We start from the raw sequence: 27,572 nt of genomic DNA on the forward strand, positions 1-27,572 counted from the left end.
TATCCTTTGATTTTATTTAAACAACGTTTATTGTCTACCCCCAGAAAAGCTCTTTTTGGTAAACTATAGAGAATGTTTGTGTGTATGTACCCAAATTCTTATGAAGACTTGATTGTTCAAATACTTCACTAGTCTTCTTCTTGTTGTGGTAAATAACCCACTAAGTAGGCTCACATTTTCTTGTGGATAGGTTGAACGATTTCTCCTTACTACAAAGTGATTAAGGGTCTCAAATTCCTTCTAAAAATGTTATTGTTGTGGTTTGAAGTGGCCCTGCTCAACCTTCATGGATAGAATTTCACTTGACCTCCTATGCCTAAGTGTTCCCACACCTAATATCCTATAATATATACATGGAAACATAGGTCCTTTTCTTCTCTCTTTGTGGCCTTGCATCGCTCCTACCTCCAATGGACACTACAGAGTCCTCCATGATTCTTATTTGCAATCTAAACACTCATCATTGTATATGAATTTCAATCTATGTGATTCCCCTTATTTTTTTCTCAACTCGACAACTCAAATAATATTTTGATTGTTTGGTTACTCCATGTTTCTCCTCTATCTGCAATGGCCCCACAACATTGGATCCTGAAACAACCTCAATGCATTGCAAGTTGACTTCCTTGGATTCTCCTTTGATGGGAATCTAATACCAATTGTTAGTATTCAAAGTATGTACAAACATTGAAGATATAGAAAAAAAATTACAAGATAGATAATACAAAAAGATTTTATGTAGTAAAAACCTGATGAATTGTCAAGGAAACACCCTCACGCAAGGAAAGGATTTTTATTATTGAGAGAAAATTTACAATTAGGCTTACAACCTCTTCAATATCAAATGCTTCATAAAAATGAAGTTGACTTTGTTACATTGGTTATGATAACTATAATTTAGTTTCATAAACTAACACTATTAGAGTAATCGTAGCAAAAAAATTACTCAAATAAATTCATTTTTTACATTTTATTTTAAAGGTTGTCATTCTAATAGTGAAGAGGTCTTAGGCCTTAGCATAAATGTGTCATTACATTTATTATGTTGAAATGAAGAGGTATTAGGCCTTAGCATAAATGTGTGATTACATTTATTATGTTGAAATGAATATATATATGTGTGTTTGTGTGCGTGTGTGTGTCTATATATATATATATAATTTGTTTTCTATTATACAATTAAATTTATGACTAATACCAACATGTCCTAAAGTTTTCCATGATAGAAAATAGGCTATAGGTCACGATTTCATGAATTGTTATGAGAAAAATATTTAAAAATTATTTATCTGGTTTGGAAATTGAAGTATACTCATCAATATGGCTATAAAGTATGACTGCATAGAATATATATATATATATATATATAGTCCAACTTCGACCAAAATAATCTCCACACCTTCACAAGTTGACAAATTGAAAACACTAATCAGTCTATCAATATGAAGTGAATAGATATCCTATAGACCTATTCATATATTGGAGAGCTAGAGGTTTTGGACCCAATTGTCTTCATTATGTTGATATTGTTACAACAATCATAAATATGGGGGTCCTTAATGATGATTGGGTTGCTCAAGCTTCCCATTGTAAGGATATCATGAGAAACTATTTCTAAAGACCTAAACCAAACTTCAAAAGCATATTTTTCTAGCATCTCCATTGTTTTATCTAGTATACTGATGTGCTTTTCCAATGTGTTTGGTCAAATGAGAATCATTGTTGGGGTCTCACTAATTTGGAAGAGCAAGGGCCATGATCAACTTCATGTTATAGTGGAATTACTTTGTTTGTTGAAGGTTCATGTGTATAGTCATAGATAAGACCTTATCTTCAACCCATCATGTTATTGTGTCACCTATTTATTCCCTAAATGCTTCTTATTTTATTTGAGCCACGTTTATTTCCAATCAATCCACTTCCTCCTGAGTTTAGAAACGTACTTTTTCTTTATACATATTTTCATGTTTCATTGTGTTGAATTATGCCTTGGTGATGTTCCTAGAATTGGCAGGCTTCTTAAAATTATAAGCAAAGGTCGGAAACTTACCTTTACAACATCTGAGGAAAATTCCTATGTGTAAGAGAGGTCTCTACTTTCATCATGTTAGTCAGGCAAAATAGGGAGAAAATTAGAGTGGATGTAAGACAAATAGAGTGATTACTAGATAGAACGACATTGAAGCGAGAATGGAGATTCTTAGGTGTAGTGTAGGCCACATGGTAAAATGCCAAATGACAGGTTAACTTGGGATGGGGAAGAATTGATGGAGTAGATACCTAGGAATGATGGTGAGATTTTGATCAAATAAAGCTTGCCACATGGTAAAATGCCAAGTGAGGGGTGAATTCGTATAGGGATAATTGATGAAGTAAATACCTAGAAATGATGGCAATATTTTGACCAAATAAAGCTTTCTAGAGAGAAAGTAAACAAGGAAACAATGCACTATGCACCAGATGAAGGGAAAGGAAAAATAGATAGATCTAAACTTGGTAGAATCTGTAATGCATATAGAGTATGAAATTAAAACAAATATAGATTTGTCATAACTATGTATTTATCAAGTCTCAAGAGAGATCAAATCTCTTGAGGTGAAAATATATTTTAAAGTACACAAGCTAAAAGAAAAATTTGCAATTCAGGAAATTGGATTCCTCTCGGTGCTTAATAGATCTGTGATTAAAATGGATCGATGTTGTTTCTCTCTTCCTCTCTCTACACACACACACCATGTGTAAGATTTCATTGTGTAACTCACATTTTTTAATGCATAAATGGATACAATGTGTTTAAAATCTCATTGTGCACTTGGATTATGTAGACTATACAACTTAAACTTGCAATTCCAACAATTTTTGTTGGATTTTAGACAAAATTGACAAAGATATATATTTGAAAAAAGGGCCAAAATGTAGAATAGAGAGGCTACAAGTTTTAACCATAAGAGATTTTTTTTTCAAATGCTTTAGATAATATGTAGATAATTTTTTTTAAATTATTGTGGGGGGGAAACCTCTACAACCAACTATAGATAAAATTTGTAGTGTCCTTAAAATGATGTGTTAAATCAAATAATAATAATAATAATAATAAAACAACTTAATGTTAATTCATTTAAAAATTAATAAAATTATAAATTGAGTGAATTGAATTTGTTACATTGTAAAAATCATAATGCGTATATCACATTAAAACAAATTTAAACCAACCTAGATCCATCTTAAACCCGGATCTATCAAGCATTGAGAGAGATCAAATCTCTTGAGATGAAAATATCTTTTAAAGTGAAAAGAGATTCGATCCCTATTGATGCTTGATTGATCTGGGGTTAAGATGGATCTAGGCTGGTTTTTATATACGCATAAAATATCTATGCTAGATATATCCCTCCCTCTCTTTTCATCTTCCCTCTCTCTCTCATCTCTCTCTTCCTTGCTCTTTCTCCCTTTTTCTCTCCCATCTCTCTCTCTCCCCCCATATCTCTCTCTACCCTCCAACACTGTCACTATATCCCTCCCTCTCTCTTTCTCTCTCTCCCCCTCTCTCCCCCTCCATCTCTATGTCTTGCTCTCTCTCTTCCCTTTCTCTCCCTCTCTCTCACATCTCCTCTCTATCTTCCCTCCTATCCTCTTTCCCTCTCTACCTTGTCACTTCATCTCTCTCTACCTCTATCCCTCTATGTCTTCATTCTTCCCTCCCTCACTCTCCCCCTCCAACTCCATCTTTCTCTCCCTCCCTCTCTCCTCTCCCTCCCCTCCTCTCTCTCTCCCTCTCTTACATCTCCCTCTCTCTCCCCTTACCCATCAATCTCTCTCTCCACCCTCTAGCTTTGTCACTATCTCCCTCCCTCTCTCCTTCTCTCACCCCCATCCGCTCTCTCTCTCTCTCTCTCTCTCTCTCTCTCTCTCTCTCTCTCTCCAGCCATATGATGAAGGATTTTCACTCTATGTAACCAACGCTATATGTCATGTCATTATGGTTTTTTGGCATGTGGTATTAATAAGCCATGGTATTGGCCCATGGTGTTGTAACAAAACCTATTTATAGGTTAATAATATCCATGGTAAAGTGGGGGGATATCCATGGTTAAGAAACTTGTTATATTGGAGATTTATTGTAAGTATTAAGTTTTTATGTGCTTATTAATTAAATTTAAATATGGTTATGGAATCACTATTAGTCCCTAAAATACTCTAACAATCATCTGTTGATCACTATTAGTTTAGCATTGCCCAATGCAAATTGTAATGTTTAACTTTGAGAAATAAATATTTGATTGGGAAGAATGTCATGTGGATAATTTGCTTATATATTTTATGCCATAATTTATGGATATGGTTGAAATATTCATGCATGATTTTTAGATATTTGTGTAGTGATTTTTAATTCTTATCATTTGCAGGAAAAACCATCAAAAAATAAAATACTTGAAAATAACTTATGCTCAAGTAAATAGCATATCTACCATCAATATAAAATTGTAAATGTGCAAATTTTTACTACCCACTAAATTTATGCAAGTTTTTATGCTTGGGCAAGTAATTTACTTATCCACTTCACATCTCAGTTTATTTGTTATTGCCAAAGAAAGACTATAGGATGATTTGTCTATCAAAAAAACCTTATGCAAGTAATTTACTTGCATAATCGTCCCAAATAAAATACTTGAAAATAACTTATACTCAAGTAAATAGCATATCTACCATCAATGTAAAATTGTAAATGTGGAGATTTTTACTACCCAATAAAATTTATGCAAGTTTTTCTCGTTGTGCAAGTAATTTACATATCCACTTCACATCTCAATTTATTTGTTTAGCCAAAGCAAGTCTATAGGGTGGTTTGTCTATCAACTATTATTAATTTAGCATTGAACAATGTAACTTGTAATTATTTATGCAATTTTTCCTGAAGCATAATTTCTAACTTGAGTTGGACGGGCTAAGGTGACATGCAAAACAAAATAATAATATAACAAACTGAACTTTATTATTTTTATTACTTTTTATTGAGCTAAGATTTAAATGTTTACACTACAACATCTCCACCATACCCAGTTCTATATTACATTTAACTTTTTAATAATTTTTAATGGAATGGACATATAATGTTAAATGTTTATGTGAAATGTTAAACAGTTAAGCTTACACATCTACATCTATATCCATTTTTAATTAAGGCAGACATTGACATTAGATTAAATTTGTTAAATGTTAAATATTTACACATCTACCTCATACTAATCATATTTTTAACTGTGATATTTGAAAACATTTAATTAATAAATATATAGAAACTTAATAAATTTAATCAATAACCATATATTTAGAAATAAAAATATTTCTTAAAAAAGAAATGTAAATTATATATATAATATAGACTATAGCTCTAAATATATAAATAGAGGGCAAAGAGAGAACTTTTCCTCCCTTCTATAAAGAAAAAGCAAGATCTCTTAAAATATACCTTGGAAGAAAAATAACTGTTAGGATTATATATATACCTCGAAAGAAAAATAGCCATTAAAATTAAAAATTATATACAGATATATATTATTTTTATATCCTAACGGCTCTTTTTCTTGAATTTGAATTGAGTATGGATCTATATAAGGAAAGAAAAGAAGGGAATTCAAATCCATTCATTCAGTAATTTTTTTTTTGATGACTGAATTGCAATGCAGAAATTCTTCCAGCAATGCTTCTCTTGAAAAGAAGGAAGCCACAGAAATAGGATTAGCCAGATGGCCTTACCCGAATCCCCATCACAGGTATGCTCTGTTTCCTCTTTATGCTGATTCAACTTAGTGAGATTAGACTGGTTATATAGGTTCTTTTCTTTATATATTATATTATTTATGATTTTTTTTACATATATTTTTATGTATATTATAATTAACATTGTCCTCCTTTCAACATAGCTAGATGGCTTTACCAGAATCCCCATCACAGATATGCTTTATTTCGTTTCTATGTTATTTCAAGTTAATGAGATTAGTATGATTATATATGTTTTTTTCAATATAGTTTCAAGGGTTAGTTTAATTGGTCGAGTTCTTTGGTAAGTTACAACGGCAATTCTCCTAAATGATCTTGAGATCAAACCATGCTGATTTGGCTAGCCATATGTGATCTTTCAACATAACTTTATATTATTATTATTATTTTCCATCCATATGCTAATTCAACTTATAGACATTAATAACCTGGTTATATAGGTTCTCCTCATTCATATATGTTATTTACATTATCATCCTCTCAACATACCTGGATCGCCAATCCCATCACAGGTATGCTCAGTTTCTTTTCTATGTTATTTCAGTTTCAGGATAATGAGATTAGTCTGATTATATATGTTCTTCTCTCAACATAGATTTATATTATTATTATGGTCCATTTATATTAAATAATTCTTTTGAACAAAATTAGGGTTTCTCAATTATCCTGGGAATGTGTCTTTGCTTGTTCTGTATTCTGAATATTGAAGGCTTTGGTATACTACATCTCTTCCTTTAATTCTCTTATCACTACTAGATGGTGATAAGCTATTAGTGCTTTAGACATTCCATACTATTCCAGCGGTTCATATTTTCAGACTCGAAGATTTTAACAACAGTCTAATTATGCCCTTGTATATATCTTACACAATCACAACATGCTTAAAATCCTTTGCTCTCTTAGTTGAGATATAGAGGTAAACTTGAAATGGCATCAAAGTATTATTTTAAGGTTCATAGCTCTTTTTTCGAGATTTAGAAGCATTTTTCATCTCTTTCTCTAGGTAGGTTGTGACATTTGCAGAAATTCAGTTCTTTGTTACTTGAGTGGAAAACCATCCTCCGATTATCTTTTAATTTGTGGTGTTGTGAAATGTAATTTTATAAACAAATTGTTTTATCATTTATGGACTTTTTTAATATAAAGGTATTTATTTTCTCATCCAAAATTAGAATTTGATATTTTTACTACTCGTTATTTAGTTTGACTTGTTGCAGTTTGCACGCAAACAATCACCTCCCACCTCATATGTCATATAAGTGGCAACACTAATTAAAGAAAATTAAAAATACTAAGATGTAAGTGTTACTAGCTCTAAATCGTATTAGGCATCGTAATTATAGCAGTGTAATTTCCGAATTATATTTGGTGCATTTACGTTCTTAGTTGAGTATTTGTATCAGTATGAGTTTTGAATATATTCTAGTGAATTTAAATGTAATTTTTTAATATGCATTTAATTATATTGAAATATATTTGATATATATATATTAGGTTTACTTTTATTTAAGTATGGTATATGTTTAAGTGTATTTAGAAATATTTAGAAATATTTTTATGTTGTATGTATTTAAGTATATTTCAATGTATATTTACATACATTTTTGTATCTATTTGAATATGCTTTTAGTTAAGGAAATTTGGATATTTATTAAGTATGACACACACAAATCGAGATTTATTTATTTGTTATTGTTTTTTGTATTAATTGAACATATATGTGTATATGAGTGTATGCTTGCATATTTGAGCATTTAAAGTACAACAGAAAGGGAAGGATTGGGTTAGAGAGATAAGAGAAAAAGGGAGGAAGGTAGAGAGAGAGGGAAGAGAGAAAAGGGGTAGAGAATAGGGAGAAAGAGAAAGGTAGAGGAGGGAAAAGAGAGAGGTAGAGGGGGAGGGATGGAGAGGGAGAGAAAGGGCATGGGGAGAGAAAGGGAGAGAGAGAGTAGGAGTGCAAGAGGGCGGGAGAGAGGAAGAGGAAGGGGGGAGAGAGGGAGAGAAAAGGGGGGGAGAGAGAGTTGGGTATAGAGGGAGGGACAAGAGGGAGGTATAGGGAGAAGGGGAGGGACGGAGAGAGAGAGAGGGAGGAGGGTAGAGTAAGAGGGAGGGTGATGGGGAGAGAGAGAGGGAGAAGGAAAGGGAGAGGAAGATGAGAGAGAGAGAGGGAGAGGGAGAGAAAGTGCGGGGAAGGGAGAGTGGGACAACGAGTGAGATAGTGAGAGAGAGGGGGAGAAAGAGAGAAGGAAAGGGAGAGGAGTTATAGGCTATGACTAGGAGAGTAAGAGGGGGGTGGAGGGGGTAGAGGCAGAGGGAGAAGTTGGGAAAGGGTGGAGAGAGAGAGGTAGAGGGAGAGGGACAGAGAGAGAGGGAGGGGGGAGGATGGAGAAGGGGGAAAGAGAAGGAGAGGGAGAGTGGGAGAGGGAGGGATTTAGTGAGAGAGAAGGGGAGAGAGAGAAGTAGGGGGAGGAAGGGAGAGGGGGCGATTGGGAGAGTAAGAGGGGAGGGGAGGGGGTAGAGGGAGAGGGAGAGGTGGGGACAACATGGAGAGAGAGAAGCAAAGCAAGAGGGAGAGAGGGATGGAGCATGAGAGAGTAAGAGGGGGAATAGAGGGGGGAGAGGGAGAGGGAGAGGTGGGAGAAAGAGAGAGGAGGGGGGAGCGAGAAGAGGGAGCATGAGAGAGAGAGGGAGGAGAAAGAGGGGAAGGGAGAGGGAGAGTGAGTGAGAGAGGGAGGGAGGAGGGAGAGGTAGAGGGGGAAAGGGAGAGGGAGAGAGGGGGGGGGACCAAGTGGAGAGAAAAGGGGGGAGAGAGAGAGGGAGAGAGAGAGAGGAGGGGAGGTGGAGAGAGAGAGAGAAGAGGGAGGGGACAGAGAGACAGGGGAAGGGAGAGGGAGCATGAGAGTGAGGGAGAGGGAGTGAGAGAGGGAGCATGAGAGAGAGAGAGGGTGTGTGTGTGAAAAAGAGAGAGACATGAGATAGATAGAGAGAGAGAGATAAAGAGAGAGAAAGACTGAGATTAAGGGAGAGATGGAGAAAGAGAAACTAAGAGAGGGAGAGGGATCATGAGAGAGAGGGATCGAGAGAGAGAGAGAAAGAGAGAGAGGGGGGGGGACAAGGTGGAGAAAGAATGGGGGAGAGAGAGGGAGAGACAGAGAGGAGGGGGAGGTGGAGAGAGAGAGAGAGAAGAGGGAGGGGACAGAGGGATAGGGGAAGGGAGAGGGAGCATGAGAGTGAGGGAGAGGGAGTGAGAGAGGGAGCATGAGAGAGAGAGACAGAGAGGGTGTGTGTGTGAAAAAGAGAGAGACATGAGATAGATAGAGAGAGAGAAAGAGATAAAGAGAGAGAAATACTGAGATTAAGGGAGAGATGGAGAAAGAGAAACTAAGAGAAGGAGAGGGATCATGAGAGAGAGGTATCGAGAGAGAGAGAGAGAGAGAGAGAGAGTGAGAGAGAGTGAGAGAGAGAGAATGAGATAGAGACTAAGTGAGAGGTTATGAGAGAGATGGTGAGGGAAAGGTAATAAGAGTGAGAGAAAGAGGGGGGTCGAGAGAGAGAGAGGAGGCATAAGATAGACGGAGTAAGTGAAAGAGATAGAGTAAAAGAGAGAGGGGGGAGAGAGAAAGAGAGTGGGGGGAGAGAGGGAGAGTAGGGTAGAGGTAGAGAGGGGGAGAGAGAGAGAGGGTGTGTGTGTGTGAAAAAGAGAAAAACATGAGATAGAGAGAGAGAGAGAGAGAGAGAGAGAGAGAGAGAAAGAGAGAAAGAGAGAGAAAGAGAGAGATTAAGGGAGAGATGGAGAAAGAGAAACTAAGAGAGGGAGAGGGATCATGAGAGAGAGAGAGAGAGAGAGAGAGAGAGAGAGTGAGAGAATGAGATAGAGACTAAGTGAGAGGTTATGAGTGAGATAGTGAGGGAGAGGTAATAAGAATGAGAGAAAGATGGGAGCAAAGAGAGAGAGAGAGAGAGAGAGGAATAAGACAGAGGGAGTAAGTGAAAGAGATAGAGAAAAAGAGAGGGGGGAAGAGAGAGAGAGAGAGAGAGAGTGGGGGGAGAGAGGGAGAGTAGGGCAAAGGTAGAGAGAGGAGAGGAAAATTGAGAGAGAGAGAGAGAGAGAGAGAGGTGGAGGAGAAAGGGGGAGAGAGAAAGAGAGGGGGGTGAAGGTAGTGCAAGAGAGTGTGAGAGGGAGAGGAAATGAGAAATGGAGCATCAAGGAGAGGGAGAGAAAGAGAGGGAGGGGGAGTAAGAGTGAGAGAGAGACCGAGAGGGGGGCGGATAGGGGGAGAGAGAGAGAGAGTTAGCAAGAAAGAGGGATAGGGAGAGGGCGAGAGTGAATGGGATGGAGCGAGAGAGAGAGGGTGTGTGTGTGAAAAAGAGAGAGACATGAGATAGATAAAGAGAGAGAGAGAGATAAAGAGAGAGAAAGAGTGACATTAAGGGAGAGATGGAGAAAGAGAAACTAAGAGAGGGAGAAGGATCATGAGAGAGAGGGATCGAGAGAGAGAGAGAGTGAGAGAGAGAGAATGAGATAGAGACTATGTGAGAGGTTATGAGATAGATAGTGAGGGAGAGGTAATAAGAGTGACAGAAAGAGGGGGGCAGAGAGAGAGAGAGAGAGAGAGGAGGCATAAGATAGACGGAGTAAGTGAAAGAGATAGAGAAAAAGAGAGAGGGGGGGAGAGAGGGGGGGGGGGGGAGAGAGGGAGAGTAGGTGAGAGGTAGAGAGAGGAGAGGAACATTCAGAGGGAGAAGGAGAGAGAGAGAGAGAGAGAGAGAGAGAGAGAGAGAGAGAGATGGGGGGAGAGAGGGGGAGAGAGAAAGAGAGGGGGGTAAAGGTAGTGCAAGAGAGTGAGAGAGAGGTAGTAAGAGGTAACAAAAGAGAGAGAGGGGAGGGGGTAGGGTGAGAGAGGAAGAGAGAGAGGGAGGGGGATGAGAGAGAGAGAGAGATGATGATGATGATGATGATGATGTATACATAAAAATATACCTCAAATTATACTTTGAACATATATTCACCAATTGCCACTTGTATATTTTTATAAACCTTATTTATTTGTTTATTAAATTAAATTTTCAATTATATTTGGGTTTGACATTTATAATTTATTAAGTAATTTGACAATGGGATAAATATCACTTTTTTTTTAGAATATTAGTGAAAATAATGAGTTCCTCATTAATATTTCTTTTCACTCTTAATTTAGATCAAATTCTTTAACATGATTGATAAATCCTTCTTTTTTTTAATATCACAATCCATGGTTACTAAAAAATTCAAGTTATTTTAGCATTTCAATTTTAGGTGGATACACATCATGTGACAATCACACTAAGATGATGATATGTACTTATTTCACATTAAGGAAATAAAAGGGTATACCTCCAATGATATTGTTCCTTTGAGAGACCATTCATTTGCTTATTAATTCAAATGAAGATCTTTTTATTTTGATCTTCCATGATTGATGAAAGTAATGTAATGATATCTATGCTTTCCGAAGGTAATACTTTTAGTTTCTAAGATGTGTGCTTCATAAAATTTTGATCTTTATATAACTTCCTTAAAAGAAAATACATTTTCTTCATACTTTCCACAATGCTTCATAAACGCTTTTCTAATATCAATTAATAAGGCCTGAATATATCAACTTGAAATGATTACATTGGTCATATTATAGAAACAACATTATTATTATCCTAATGATAATTATTCTTCTTTTATTATGAAGCTACATAGTTTTATTCCCAATAAATATTTGATTTTTGTGGATTTCCTTGATGATGAATGATTCCAGGAATAGGGTTATCGATAGTACGATTTCATTACCCATAAAATTCCATGGATATTCCACTAGAAAGTTTGTCATAATATATTTGATAAAAATAGTATGAATCTATAGTATCATGATTAATTTCTTTACATTCTAGATTCATTAATTAATATTTTATTTGTATGGTTGTAGTAGATAAAATGCATAAGGTATAGAAAAATAAAATACAATCAGAGACCAACCACAATGAACAAAAGATATTGTCTAGGAAACCCTTATGGTAGAAAAACCTACTAGAATGTGAGGCTAGCGCACTATCTTTTATGCGGAATTGAAATAATGCAAGTTCAAAGGAAAAGGTACTCTTAGATGAGTTACTTGAGACATTTGGCTTAATAGTCTAATGCAAAACACTAAACCCATCTATTATGATTTCTCTTTCCCATTCCTAGTTGTTATGATCTACTATGGAACAATAAACAATTGAATATAATGGAACTCTTTTTCTTCCTAGTGGCCTAGTTATAATGTTGATTCATGAATCACTCACCTTACAAGATTTTTGAAAACCATTGCAACCCTTATCTCTTCTTAGAAATTTAATATAAAAAAACAAAAAATATTGAGAAGGTGGGGTCCCTAGGAGCAATAAGAATATGAATGGATCTCAAATTTTATTTCATGTTTAATGGCTCTGTGATTATTATGGCTTGTGGAATTTTATTATTTTAATATTTTGATGACAAAATATGGTAAAGGAAAGGCTCAAATATGATATTTTCATTTCATTATTGGCTTTAAGGTTAATGTGAGTATACACATGTTATATTTTGGTATCTCTAGCATATTATGGCATGGCATAGCTTCGCTCCTCATTATTTTTGAAGCATGATGATTTAGATATTGTGTTTTTCTATAGAATCCTCTTTTGGATTTCATAATATGTTTATATGTCAAAAGGATGATAGTTTTACATATATATATCTAATGAAAGGAAAAAGGGAAAAGGTTAATATATGTTAACTTTGGAAACCAGGGAGAAATTACCTAATCCATTAGATCAAATATCGAAGAGCGTCATTATGTCGGCTATAATTAATTGGAGGGAAGAAATATTAATTTTGAAAATAAATGCTTATTTTAATTATTATACTTCTTGTCTAAGTTTAAGGTCAACCTCTAATAGGTCATGTTAGCTTCCTCCAAGTGTTGTGACCTTCGTCAAAGATCAAGGCCTATATAAACCCCATAAGTTTGACCACAAAAGGAAATTCAGATGGACAAATTGGTATGAGGTTTTTGTCTCTCTCTTGCTCTCTCTCTCGCATTGGCTTAGGACTTATGTTACATGAATACTTTAGTATGTTGCATTATTATGATGGTCTCTTCTCTCTCTCGAATGTCTAAGGCTACAAGACTAGCACATCTATAGTTCTTCTACTCTCTCTCGAAGGACCTATGCCATAAGATCTCTGTAATGGAATTAACTTCAAAATATTTTTAATGATAGTGACTTCATATCATTGTAATGGTCTCATTCTGACTCACTTTGGCTTCATAAGGTCTCACTTTTGATCTCGTTTTCACTGTAATGGCTCATGATTTCTCTCGGTATGGTCACTTGTGATTGCAATATGTTTTCACATGGGTGTATGGTTTCAACTCACATATATAATACATATGATATCATATCTCTGTGTTTTGTATGGAACCCCTCTTCATGTTATGTATATGGAATGGTTCCTATGCATTACAACATCCTTTGCATTATATTATATGACTCAATCGTGTATGGAAATTGATTGGTCTCAACCTTTAGATGTACTATGGTCTCAACATAATGTATGGATTGCCTTAGAAATTTATATGTACAATGGTCTTGGAACAATGTATGGTTGATCTCTTCACTTTATATATAGTCTTGGAACTATGTATGATTGATCTTTTCACGTTATATATAGTCTTGGCATACATATTTATGTGGGTTCTCGACATAGTTGACTTGCCTCATTAATTTGTATGGTCTCGACACCACAATATGGTAAATGTAGTCTTTGCACAGTGGTATAATCTAGAACAATACAATATATATGTTTTGAGCATTAAAAAAATCTCCAAGGGAAACCCTAATCTCTAAATATGTAGAGATGAGACAATGTTGGTATAAATTACTGTATTGATTTGACATCATGTACTTATGCAACCCAATAGTATGGTTGGCCTTGGCACTATGGTAGTATGGTTGGATATATGTATGGCATCATTACATTCCAGAAGCAGTGATGGTATTTGTATGTTGCAACCCTAATGGAAAGTTATTGACGTATAGTATTGTATGACAGTATTGGTGATGAAACTTGTTCACAAAAAAGTTGTGAACAAGCTATGTATAGGCTCTTAGAAACCTGATGATATTTGTATCTTATACCTCTCAGTTGAACAATTGATGAAATCTAATAGAAGAAGAAGAATTGATTATGGGTTTTCCCCCTGTTGGGTTTTTGTCCTTGTCTCTGACCAAATTCTAGTGTCCCCTTTTATGTGTGCTTTTCTTCTGATGTTTCTTTTATTATTCTATTTCATTGTTGATGTTGTTATTTCTACATAATTTCTAATGATGTGATGATGTTATGGGGTGAATGCATATGTAAATAATGAAAAATATATAAATGCAATTATTAAAAGAAAAGAACAATATAGCCCTATGAAAATTAACATCGTACCAAATCTAGGTTAGAAGAAAAGTTATTTAGATAACCCACTTGAAGACACCATGATGAAAGAGGTGAAGATATTGGAGACCTAAAATAATAATAATAATTATTATTATTATTATCCAATTTTAAGGTCACAACCAAGCCAGACACCAAATTGGTGTATGAGACGCCCTTGTTTGCGGGACAAGGAACCCACCTCCATGTAATGATTTGACTATTAAGTCTATGAAGGCATACATACTCTACCCCACTCTGGTTTTGAACATGTGACCTCTTAGGAGGAAACACATGCTCTTAACCATTAGGCCCACTCTAGGGTTTGAACCAAACCCTATGCAACATTTTTCTAGTAAGTTGAGCTAGGGTTTGGTAAATATCATGAGGTTAGGGTTTGGAAGAAACCCCTGAATTATTCTTGGATGAAGGGCTTGGATATGATTAGCTCACACAAATCTAAAGTTGGTTCACAAATTGGTCCGTGGAAGTATGAAATTTTAGGGTCCAAGCTCGCACATGTGAAGAGAAGAATTGTGTCTATGGTCATAGGGTTGGAACATGAAAATCTTGGCTACAACCACTCGCGTGATAGGTTTATCCTGCAGCTGGAGAGATACAACCACACTAATGGTTACTAGCTCCATGCAACTATGATCTAAGATATGTTTTATAGTTGACTGTAGACTTCGACCATTGATCTCAGGCTTGGAAACTCAGAACTGGATCAAATTCATCGATTGGGATCATCCCTTGGATATTGTTTGGTTGGTTTTGAGTATCTCAAAGATTTAGTGTGACCATATATAGGCTAGTCTAAGTTGGGCTTGGATGGTAATGAAGACGATTGAAAATATTGAAGTCAACATTGATATATAGATGGCAGATAGTAATGACACTTGAAGGTTGGTTCAAGAAAGATATGATTGCCTCTCATTAAAGATAAGTTCCTTCTAGGTTTATGTTATTTCTTTATGACACTAATCTTATTTAGATTTATTGTTTTGATTGTTACTTATCCTTCCCGCATAAATATTTGAGTACTTCTAACTCCTTGATGAAGATATGATAGGAATATCCTTCTTAAGGATCATCTAGATGCTAAATGGTGCAGGAAGAGAAACGATAGTGTAGGAAGAGAAAGTTGGTGCAAGAAAAAGGAAGCTAGAGCAAATACACTAGTTTTCAAAGTAGCTACAGTATGCAAGTGCTACAAATTGTTAAAGGTATATGCATATTACAAGGTATGTATAGTATATTGTTACAATGTTTTGATAACAAGTGAAGACCTAACATATTGATCCATACAGTACTATTGAGTATGACATGCACATAAATATGTAAGTAAGTTTGACTCCTGGTACATGTCTAAAGATAAAGCAAGGCCAGGGGAATTTATTTTGATATATGGTAACTTGATACTATTGTCAGTGCTAGTGATAATCATGGTAACCCTGATGGTAGTAAGATTGATACTTAGGATCTTCTCACTATCTTCTTATTGATAAGGTTTTGATAAGTTGTAACTGTTATGATGACTTAACAACATAGTAAATTTGAAAATGTGACAAAAATGGATGACCTGACTTGACAATGTTAGGTCTCCGATGGAAAATGTTTGTATAATGTGATTAATAAGTGATGTTGTAACCATTAACCTTTGATGAATATTTGATGACGTGTTCATATGTGACATTGAAGAAACTAATGGTGACTTGTCATGACTATGATACATATGAGAACCTAATATAGTTTGATTACGTGATGTAACAATTTTGTTGATACATGATAGTAATATGGTAGACAAGTTGATGTCTTGATTGATCATGATTGAATAGGATTCCCATTCAGAGGGAGAGACCCTTGATTATATCCTATCACTTATAATTATTTACAGTGGATGATTATAAGTCTCGTAATTGCATAATGAAACAAGTCTTTTGGACATTAATTAATGAATAGTTGATCTTGTTAAAGATATGACTTTGCTACTTGATTTTACAAGCTAACAGTTCTTTACTGACAAGACTAGTTTACCCCATGTAGTATTAGGATTTGCCTCTCATGCAGGAGTGTTTTTATGGCATGAATGAATTGCATTGATGGATTATCGTTACTATATTTATCCCATATCATCCAGATGGATAATTGTATGAAATCTGAGTTAAACAGAATATGGTCATAGTTGGGACAAAGACATCTTCATGAATTTAGATAATGTTATTGTATGAGACAAGCTTAGGCATGTCGTTACTATCTCCCTGCATAAAAGGGAGAAAGGATGAACAAGGTATTCTTTTCTTTATGTCATATATTTTCTCTAACATTTGATGTCCTATATGAATAGGAAAAATAGAGAATTATTGTTGTTGGTCCTCTTCAGAGAGTTGTTTGAGCCAGTACCTGATATGAACACTTTGATATGTTTATGATCCTCAAGAAAATATTGGTTTCATGGATGTGATCCTCCTTAGTAAGGGTCTGGGTTGATTGAGGAAATTGAGTAGTGTTCTTCCCCCCGACTGATCTCCCACGGTGAGGAATTGATCCAAAGAGCTCTTAGGGTTGAGGGAACTCGTGGAAAATAGGCATGTTTTATGCTGACCTCACCATAAGTGTGTATCTCCCCTATCTTCATCTCAGGGCATGTTTGATTCTTAACTCATGGTAAGTGTGTTTCCCCCCCTACTACGTATACCCTTGTATGAATCCTACCCACAAGCAGGGCTTATTGGGATTGTTCCTCCCCAATTGGTCAATGGATTGAGAAGATGACTTAGGCATGTGCGATCATCACCTTGTAGGGTAAGCGTGTATCTCATCCCAAGGTAGTGGATGCAGGTGTTCTACCACTGACTCTTGAGGGTTAAAATGGGAAGATCAACAGATAATAGGATAGTTGTGACCCTCACCTCACAGTGGGTAGTACCCTACCTATTGTCCCGTTGATAAGATAATTGTTATCCATGCCTTCCATGGTAAGTTGTGTCCTGCCTATTGTCCTTGGATATAGGGCCGTAGCTTTAGCTCCCCTATGATGTCACATTCTTCTTGAGATTCAAGATTTTTCAATGGTTGGAGATGAGAAAAGATGAGTCAAGATGAGAAATGACTTGTACTGATTATTGGATAGAAGGTTGAGTTGGGCTCCCCGAATATGATGTGGGTTGAGTTGGGTTCCCTAACTATGATGTGTGTTGATATGGACTCCCTTATGATGATTCTTCTTCTTCTTTAGATCGATATTGTTCAACTGATGATAAAATGATGAGATGTGGTGAGATATGATATTTAGTTGATATAACTAAGATGGAGGTCATGCGATTTGACCTGGAAATTAGTAGGGTTTGGAGGATTGATCTCCTCTACTATTGGTTATGGATTCTACTTCCTTTATGAGACAGTATGAGATGGGTATTAGAAGTGATACAATTGTCTTCCTTCTTGATTATTGAGATATGTTCACTGGAGATACACCATGATACAAGATGAGGCTTATGATGCAGATGTATATTTCTCTGTGGCTCAGAGGGAGTGTTAAATTCGGAATCCAGGGAGAAATTCCCTAATCCATTGGATCAAATATAGAATAACATCATTATGTTGGCTACAATTGATTGGAGGGAAGAAATATTAATTTTGAAAATAAATGATGATTTGAATTATTATATTTCCCACCTAAGTTTAAGGTCGGCTTCTAATAGGTCATGTCAGCTTCCTCCAAGGGTTGTGACACTTCGTCAAAGATCAAGACCTATATAAACACCATCAGCTTCATCACAAAAGAAAATTTAGATGGACATATTGGTTTGAGGTTTTTGTCTCTCTCTATCTCTCACATTAGTTCAGGACTTATGTTACATGACTACTTTAGTGTGTTGCATTACTATGATGATATTTTCTCTCTATTGCATGTATAAGGCTACAAGAATACCACATCTATATTTCATTTTCTCTCTCTCAAATGACTTATGCTATAGGATATCTATAATGGAATTGATTCCAGATCTTTGTAATGATAGTGTCTTCAAATCACTATAATGGTCTCATTCTGACTCGCATTGGCTTCGTAAGGTCTCACTCTAACTGTGTTAGGTCCCTATAATACTAGTGCATCCCCATTATTTTTATTATTAGTGTAGCCCCCTTATTGTTATTATTGTGCCCATGTAGCCCCCATATTGTTATTGTTGTGCCCCATAGAATCCCACTATTTTTATTGTTGTGCCCTTACATTATTGTTATGTAGACTCTAATTATATTGTGAGCCTTTAGACTCCTATATATACCAAGGAGGTCTTGTCATTTGTAGCATCCAAGAATTGTTCATTTATGTAATGTAAAGTTGTTTTTGCCTAGAATAGGCTACTTTTCAAGTTGTTGATATATCTTTTCTTCTGTTTTGTGATCTAGTTGCATAAAATTTGGTATCAGAGCTTTCGATTCAAGGGTTTCAATGCTTCAAACATGTAATCATGGAATTTTCACTCTATTTTTTTTTATATGTGGCTTTAGAAGTTGAATTTTGACCACATGGAGCCCAAATCTTGGTGAACTTCTTGTAAAAAATTCAGTCCTCGGGTCACTATATTTTATGAGATATGGTCTGAATAAGTTAGGTTTTTTACAGGCTCCAGAATTTAGTCTCAAACATGTGACCAAGGGAAAATTGTCATAACTTTCCCTACATGCATCAAATTTGAATTTTGTCAAAAGTGACTGAAATTGAAAATACTTTAGCTTTTCTTATATCATTTTCATGGCTGAAGGTTGAAACAGTCACACATGGAATTCCATACAAGTTCTCTCTACTAAATCATTCCATAATCAGGTCATTGTGGGAGATTGTGTATAACTTTACCTTGAAGAATCCAATATCAATATGACTTGTGGTGTTGGAAAGAAAAATCAAGTGGTTACCATAAGAAAATATTTCAAACCTTGGAGAGCTGGAATTATAGAGATACAGTAGTTTCAATATTGAGCTCCTAAAAAGCAAGAAAAATGTGAGTATTTTTTTTAAAAAATTGCATAGATTTTATTTGAAAAATCAGTTTGAAGTGATTATGTTAGGCCAAGAGGTAACTCCTCAAATGAATTGTGTTTATTCATTAAGATTTCTCATGGTTATATACATGAGGGAGAAACTATTGGGCTTCACCTCTCGATGACTCTTTATTTTCCATTATTCACTATTTAGATTATTTACAAGTGTTCACCCAATCTCAATGATTAGGTATCAACATTCCCCCCCTTAATCTGAAGGGATGTTGGTGATTCCAAGCATCATTATGAATCTCTCAAGGTTTTCTCTTCCAAGTGCTTTGGTGAAGATGTCTAGAATTTGCTCATTAGTGGAACAATGGCATAGATGGATTGTCTTGGCCTCAACATGATATCGAATTAGATGGTATTTTGTATTGATGTGCTTCATTCGATCATGGAACTTTGGGTTCTTGGCCAACTTTATTTTCAAGGTGTTTTCAATCATGAGTGGGGTTGAATGTACTTGTTTTACTTGCAAATATTCTAGAATTTTTCCAAGACACACAATTTCTTTTGTTTCCTCAGCTAATGCCACATATTCTGCCTCTGCTGGAACTGATTCTTTGTGTGATCTCTAGGAGACATCTCTTGATCCAAGACTCATAGCATAAATTGAATTAGATACCCTAATTTCTTTGTCTCCATCGATGTCTGAATCAAAGTATCCAATCAAGCTGAAGTCACCCACCTTTGTATACTTGAGTCCAAAATCTTGGGTTCCCTTCAAGTACTTTAGAACTCTTTTTGCAGCAAACCAATGTCCCTCACAAGGATTTCACATAAACCTAGAGAGGATTCCAACAACAAATGAAATGTATGGTCTGGTAGTAGTCAAGTAGTTGAGATTTCCTACAAGTTGTCTATACTTTTTTGCATCCTCGAATTATTTTCCTTCAATGAATGTGAGATTTAAGTTTTGTTCCATTGGAGTAGTTAGAGGATTGCACTTAGCCATGCCAAACCTGTTCAATAGATCTCTAGTGTCCTTCTTTTGAGAAATGAATATAGACTTCAGATGTTGAGTTACTTCAATACCAAGATAATAGTTAACATAGGCTGAGTCAGTGATTTCAAAACCTTTCCTCAATTCCTTCTTTATGGATGCAATGTAGCTATCATTATTCTCTACCATCAAAATATCATATACATATAACAATGTAAACTTTGAAACAAGAACTATAAACTCAAAACAGGAACTCTGGCCAAAAAACCTTGAACAAACATCAAAAACAGTTCCAAAAACGAAAAGTGTGTATACTGGAACGATGATTTTTTTTTTAGGGTCAATTTTCAAAAATTTTAAAAAATGCTAGTAAAACCAAATTTTTATGTGCCAAACAAAGTTTTTTATGAGGAAAAAACACATTATTGTTTTGGTAGAATATCATTTTTCTTTCCTAAGTATAAATTCAACATGTTTTCAACCATAACATGCTAGATACAAAAGAGATTGAAATTTTTTCAACTATAAAATTAAAAAAACATGACATTATGAACAGATTACATCACTAAATGAATTCAAAAGTCATTATTTGTATATTGAATAAAACATACATTATATCTCTAATTTAATATTGCATTGTAGATATTTTAAACAATAAAAATTATCATAATTAATACATATAATCCAACAACATAAAAATGCCTCATAACTTCTCATTTTAACACCATATGGAAATCATTAATTTTATTTCAAGATACGATGCATACATCAGTTATACAAACTTTCTTAAACAATATTCAAAATCACTCATATTTTATTGCACACCATCAGAATTCGCATCTTCAGATGAGTGACTGGATGCTGACGAAGATGTTCCATATTCTTCTCTTTCATCAACTAGTGCCCCATCTGAGTCCACATGCATGCCCAACATTTCAGGTTTCAAAATTATTCTAGATCTACGATTGGTTTCAGTAGACTCCCATCTCAACACTGTTCCTTCTGGTAACAACCTTTTTAGAATCTCTATTGTCTTGAAGCGAAGAGTTCCTCTCTTTGTTAAATTGAAGTCATAAACAAGTATGTCAACATCATCCAATTTTAATATGTCCGTGTGGCGACAATTTATATTTGTACCCTTTCTTTTTCTCTTTCCGCCATTTTTTTTTGTCAACTTCCATCTCTGGCTTATACACACCATTGAATGGGTGTGTATTTGTGGCATACCAATGTACTTCAACACTTGTAACATCCTCATTTTCTATAAATACCTTTATAACTTTAGCAACCCAGAATGGATAGCCATTGGGATCTCCATCTGCTAGCACTGCAATCATGCAACCCTCCTTAATATCCTGTACTGAACCCCTATAAAGGTCTTCCATGGCTTCACATTTTGCATGAGATCTTCTGGAACCAATATACATCTCTCTTTCCTCTCCCTGTGAAGAATTAATAATACCTTGAGATTGTTGTTGTTCAACAATGTTTATTTCCTCATGTTCATTCGACACATTTTGTGGCCAATAAATGGATTTTTCAAAGGTATATCTTCATTTGTTGTTGTTGAAATGATATCACTTTGATTATTGAAAAATGACTCCCACCAAACTGAATCAGCAATGTCAAGGTACTCATATGTATATCTAAAACATTTTTTAATTTCTTCCATGAAATCAGAATAATCTATATCTATATTTGTCTGCGTGCATTCTGAACTTCACCAACTGATTGTAATAACAATATTTTTGATGCAAATATTGGATGATCTGGAATGAACATCAAAAATTGCAAACTTGATGACAGTGCCCATTCTGCAATAGTTGAATACCTCTTGTCCCATATTAGTGTTTTCCCATCAATTTTTTTGATACAAAATTGATGTTGGAAGCTAATGTCATTAAGTTGTTCAATGCATTTCCCCTTACCATATGATCCCAGAATAAACCTTAGCATGTCAACAGTTTCTTCCAACACATCAAAAGTAGGCTCTGGCATGTATGAATTCTTAATACATTCAATTAGTGACGGTAAGCTCCCAACTTCCTTCCTCCTCAATATGACTGAAAAACAACTGAACATCTGATCAATATGATCATGAGTGTGCCCAACCAGAAGGAAACCAACCTTTACCTTTTGAAAAATTCTTAATTCAACAAGCATGTTTAGATATCCAAAAACAACTTGATTTTTGTTTTCACAGCAAGTGTTGTCCAATTGTAGATACAAAACTTCATGAAGATTACTAGACCAATGAGAAATCACATCATGAATTATGGTTATGGTCAGATTTTCATCATTATGAATATTTGGAGCTGTGAAGTACATACCTTGGCAACATTTTCCCATTGAAGACCATACATCGACCAAGTGAAACTGAATATAAAATTTTCTCCTAGAAATTTTTGGGTGTTGTGAACAAAAAGTGGTAAAAGTGTTTTCTTCTGGTCCTATACCATCACCCCAATTATCAAACCCAAATATTTATTCAGATTATCATGTAAACACTTCTTTCGATGCTTGTACAACTTCTTCCTTTCGTTTGTTTGTTGTTCGCGATGCTCCTGAGTTCTTTGACAATTAAATCTACACAACATAAAAGAATTCATTAAGAAACATGTTTTCATTGTTGACGACTATAACAATTTTAAAAGTTAAAGTTATGCTTTTTTACTTACTCTTTCTGACCCTTCACATTTGTCCCTTTTTTATTTAAGAGAAGCACATGTACTGCAAATCCCCATCCTTGTCTTCTTAGGAATACAAAAATTGTTGAATTCATTCTTCCATACCTTCACAAATGTTGATATGTAATAAAACCGGCCATGTCCCTCAGCACCTTCTGCATTTCTTTGTATAAGTTGTAGATTTCTCGTCTGAAAAATTATCTGGGAGTATGTATTGTCTCTCTATTTGGCATACACTCTCCATGCTTTGAAAAGAAATCTTTCATCCATGACATTGCAATATTTGATAATGTCTCAAACTGTCTTTTATGATGTACTTCTGAATAAAATGTGGGATCCTTTTCCAAATTTTCTTGAATTCTCAAGAGATGAAAATTACCAATCGAATGAAACATTTTGAAAGCTTTTCTATAGATAAATAAAGTCCTAATATGATAATCATAACCTAACAATGTAGATTGTATGCACCCAAACTAAATATGAATTTTGCATGCTTTTATTCATTGAAAAATATCTCTTCGTGCTTTCTAATGCAAATTTTAAATCCATATGTTTCAAGCAATATTTTTGGCAACATTCACTTGAAATGAGAGCACTGATAGAACTTCTTCTCGTCAGATATTCTGCTCTACCCCTTGTATAACTAGAACAGCTTGTATTGATACGAAAAGGTCTACTCCTACTCGATACAATATTTCTTGGCAACATCTCCATCATTGGATCATCATTTGTATAAGGATTTTCATCATCATTAAGACGAACGTTATCGACACTATGATCAGCTCTGCTTTTCAAATATTAACTTGGAGGATATTCTTCATCTTCCCCTTCTTCAGTGCTACTGTCATAGTCCTTAGAATTCGGACTGAATGGAAAATTTGACTCGATGTTTAATGGATATTCTTCCTCATGTGCATTTTCAGTGCTACTCACATAGTCCATAGAATTAGGACTATGTCGAAAATGTGACTGTTTACTTATTGAAGATGCTACATCCTATCCTTTGTCACTGCTACCTTTATACTCATTAGAATTAGGACTAAGTGCATCGTCCTGTCCTTCATCACTGCTACTCTCATAGTCCTTAGAATTAGGACTAAGAGGACACTGTGACACTCCATTCTTTTGAAATTCATCATTACGCTCTTCATGATTGTTGCTCTCATAGTCCTTAGAATTAGGACTAAGTGGACACCATGAAACTCCAATCTTTTGAAATTCATCATCCCGCTCTTCATCACTGCTGCTCTCATAGTCCTTAGAATTAGGACTAACTGGACACTAGACACTCCATACTTTTGAAATTCATCATCATGCTCTTCATCACTACTACTCTCATAGTCCTCAGAATTAGGACTAAGTGGACACTTTGACACTCCATTCTTTTGAAATTCGTTATCACGCTCTTCATCACTGCTACTCTCATAGTCCTTAGAATTAGGACTAAGTGGGCACCGTGACACTCCATTCTTTTGAAATTCACCATCATGCTCTTCAAAACTACTGCTCTCATAGTCCTCAGAATTAGGACTAAGTGGACACTATGACACTCCATTCTTTTGAACTTCACCATCATGCTCTTCATCACTATTGCTCTCATAGTCCTTAGAATTAGGACTATGTGGACACCATGATAATCCATTCTTTTGAAATTTGTCATCAAGCTCATCATCATTGATGCTTTCATAGTCCTTAGAATTAGGACTAAGTGGAATCTGTGACTCTTTATTTATTTGAAATTCTACATCCCCTCTTTCATCAGTGCTACTCTCATAGTCCTTAGAATCGGGACTAAGTGGAAGAATTGACTTTCTATTCATAGTGAGAGAATTCCCGCTATATTCATCAATATGAATAGAGTTATTACGCAGTGAAGATGTTGATGGTGTATAAATCAAAACTTCACTATCAAAACAATCCATCCCTTTCAAATAGAAGATGTTGAATGATACAAATGGAGAGTCTCCTAAAGATATTATATAGCTTAGAGAATGAAATTTTCCCTCCAAAACTTTTTGCGAAAATATTTCCCTCCAAAAAGTTTGTTAGATTTATTTACCTTCATTATTTTATTCTACAATTTATTGAAAAATGTAAACTAAATTTTTTTAAGAAATAAATCATTAAAATTAAAAATTGTAAACTACAACTTCTACATTAATTATTTAATAGTTAAAGTATATAATATTTACCAAACAATTGAATATTTTTTTTTAATTTTTATAATATATTCTAAAACAAATTAATCCCACATTCACCCCGTTGTAAAACAATTATACAATATTCGCTTTGTAATATTTTAAAACAAATTATCCCACATTAATCGTACAATAAAACATCTCCATAATTTCACTTATATACTGAATTCCATTGTCACTATTACTCACATCACATCCAGGTTTTCTCGAGTTCGTTGAAAGACTTGTGAATTTATGGAGCAGCTACATTGCTATCAACAAAATATTCAACGAAGAATTCTCGCAATTGAAAGGTAAGTTAATTTTTTTCCTTGAAAAATTTCCATATTAAATTAGTTTAATGAAGAAGATTTTTTTTTTTAAATTAATAATTTTTCTAAGCAAAATAACAATTACGTCTATCGTGAGCATGGTGGGCCTGACCAAACTCAAGCGCCCAATAGCCTGGGTGGGCCGCCGTGGTGTCGCAGGGTGGGCGGGGGGGGGGCGGGCGAGCATGGTGTGAGGGTGCGGGTGGGGTGGTAGGGGGTGTGGGGGCGAGTGGCGCTGTGGCGCCCACCCCGGTGGCTCGCTCACTCGCCCGCGGTGGGGGTTGGGCGATTCTGAGAATTGCCCAACCCCCACAACGGGCGGGCTGGCTGCTGGGCTGGGTGCCATAGCCCCACGCACCCCCACACCCCTACCACCCCACACCACACCCTCACCCCTTCCCCCCACACCCCGCCCCCCTACCTCCCTCCCCCTCCCCCCACATCTCGCCCCCTCAACACCACCCTCACCCCTACCACCACCCCCCCAGACCCCTCATCCCCACATCCCCACACGACCCCCGAATCCTCCATCCCCACCCACACCCGCCCCCTTCCACCCCCACGCACCCATGCCACCCCTCCCCCTCACACTAACCCGCCTCCTCACCCACACCCACTCGCCCTACCCCAGACCCACACCCGTACACCATGCGCCCCGCCCACCCAGCCACCCGACCTCCCCCCTCCCCCGTCGCCCCCTCCCCTCACACACACACCCCCCCCATCACACACACCCACAACCTTCCCACCCCCTCACCTCCTGACCCCTCACACACCACTCTCATGCCCTCGTCCACACCCTCCCGCCCGCCCCCGCCCCGCCCTCCCCCTCACCCGCCCTAACCCCCTCACCTGCCCTCCCCACCCACCCGCCCCCTCGCCTGCCCTCCGCCGCCCACGCCCGCCCCCTCACCGCCCTTCCCCCGCCCCCTCACCCGCCCTCCCCGCCTACACCCGCCCCCTCACCCGCCCGCCCTCTCCACCCCCTCCTCACCCCTTCACCTGCCCATGCCCGCCCCCTCAACCACATGCCCTCCCCACCCCTCACCTGCCCTCCCCGCCCATCACTCGCCCTCCCCACCACACTTGGCCCCTCACCCACCCTCCCCCACCCTCCTCGCCCACGCCCGCCCCCTCACCTGCCCGCCCTCACACCCTGCACGCCCCAACTACCCTCGCCCACCCCGCCTGCCCCACCCGCCCCACGCCCTGCCCTCCACCCGCCCTTACCCACGCCCACCCCACCCCCTCACCCACCCTCCCTGCCTACCCATGCCCACCCTCCCCCCCATGCCCATGCTTTGGGCCGCACCACCCCAACGGCCCGCCCACCTGCCCGCGTGGTGGTTGGGTGATTTCAAGAATCACCCAGCCACTGCGTGGGCAGGTGGGTGGGTCGTCGAGGTGGCATGGTAAGGTCGGTACCACCCCGCCCGCCCGCCCGCCCACCGCGCGGTGGCTGGGCAATTCTGAGAATCGCCCAACCCCCGCGGGGGGCCGCTGGGGTGGCATCGGCCTAGTCCACGCCACCCCGGCAGCCCACCTGCCCACCCGCGGGGGTTGGCCGATTCTCATCCACCCGCCTGCCCTTCCCTCCCCACCCACCCACTCACGGGTGTTGGGCGATTCTCACCCACCTGCTTGACCTTCTCCTCCCCACCCACTCACCCAAACCCTCCCCGACCTCCCCCACCCCACCTTGCCTCCCCCTCCCTGCCCACCCACCCACCCACCCAGCCCGCCCTACCTCCCCCTCCCTACCCGTCTACCTGCCCCGCCCACCCAACCTCCCCCTCCCCGCTCGCCCACACCTGCCCACCCTCACACCACCCACCCGCCCTCGCCCACCCGCCCTCGCCCGCCCATCCACCCTCCTGCCCTCGCCCGCCGGCTTGCCCGCCCACCCGCCCTCGCTCGCCTGACCTGCCCCACACCCGCCTGCCCTCACCCGACCCACCCACCTGCCCCACCCTCGCCCACCTGACCCGCCCCACCCTCAACCACCCATCCATGCTCGCCCGCCTGCCCGCCTCGCCTGCCGATCCTCACTAGGCCTGCCTCGTCCACGCCCGCCCTCCCCCGCACGCCCGCCCTCCCCTGCCCGCCCATGCCCACCCTCCCTTGCCCACC

General features: G+C 37.8%; 1 long non-coding RNA gene across 1 annotated transcript in view; it reads left to right on the forward strand.

Annotated features, from left to right (window-relative positions):
* LOC149220529 (uncharacterized) overlaps nt 1–27,572 on the forward strand; it is a 150,529-nt gene that overhangs the window by 73,626 nt on the left and 49,331 nt on the right. Inside the window, exons 2-3 of the long non-coding RNA XR_016249622.1 lie at nt 5,688–5,774; nt 6,222–6,293. This is a non-coding gene — a long non-coding RNA (uncharacterized LOC149220529). The remainder of the gene's footprint in view (nt 1–5,687; nt 5,775–6,221; nt 6,294–27,572) is intronic.

The sequence above is a fragment of the Pinus tabuliformis genome, chromosome Q, assembly GCF_031772625.1.
Source record: "Pinus tabuliformis cultivar Carrire ecotype Pingquan chromosome Q, CPIR1, whole genome shotgun sequence".
In the NCBI taxonomy this organism is placed as follows: domain Eukaryota; kingdom Viridiplantae; phylum Streptophyta; class Pinopsida; order Pinales; family Pinaceae; genus Pinus; species Pinus tabuliformis.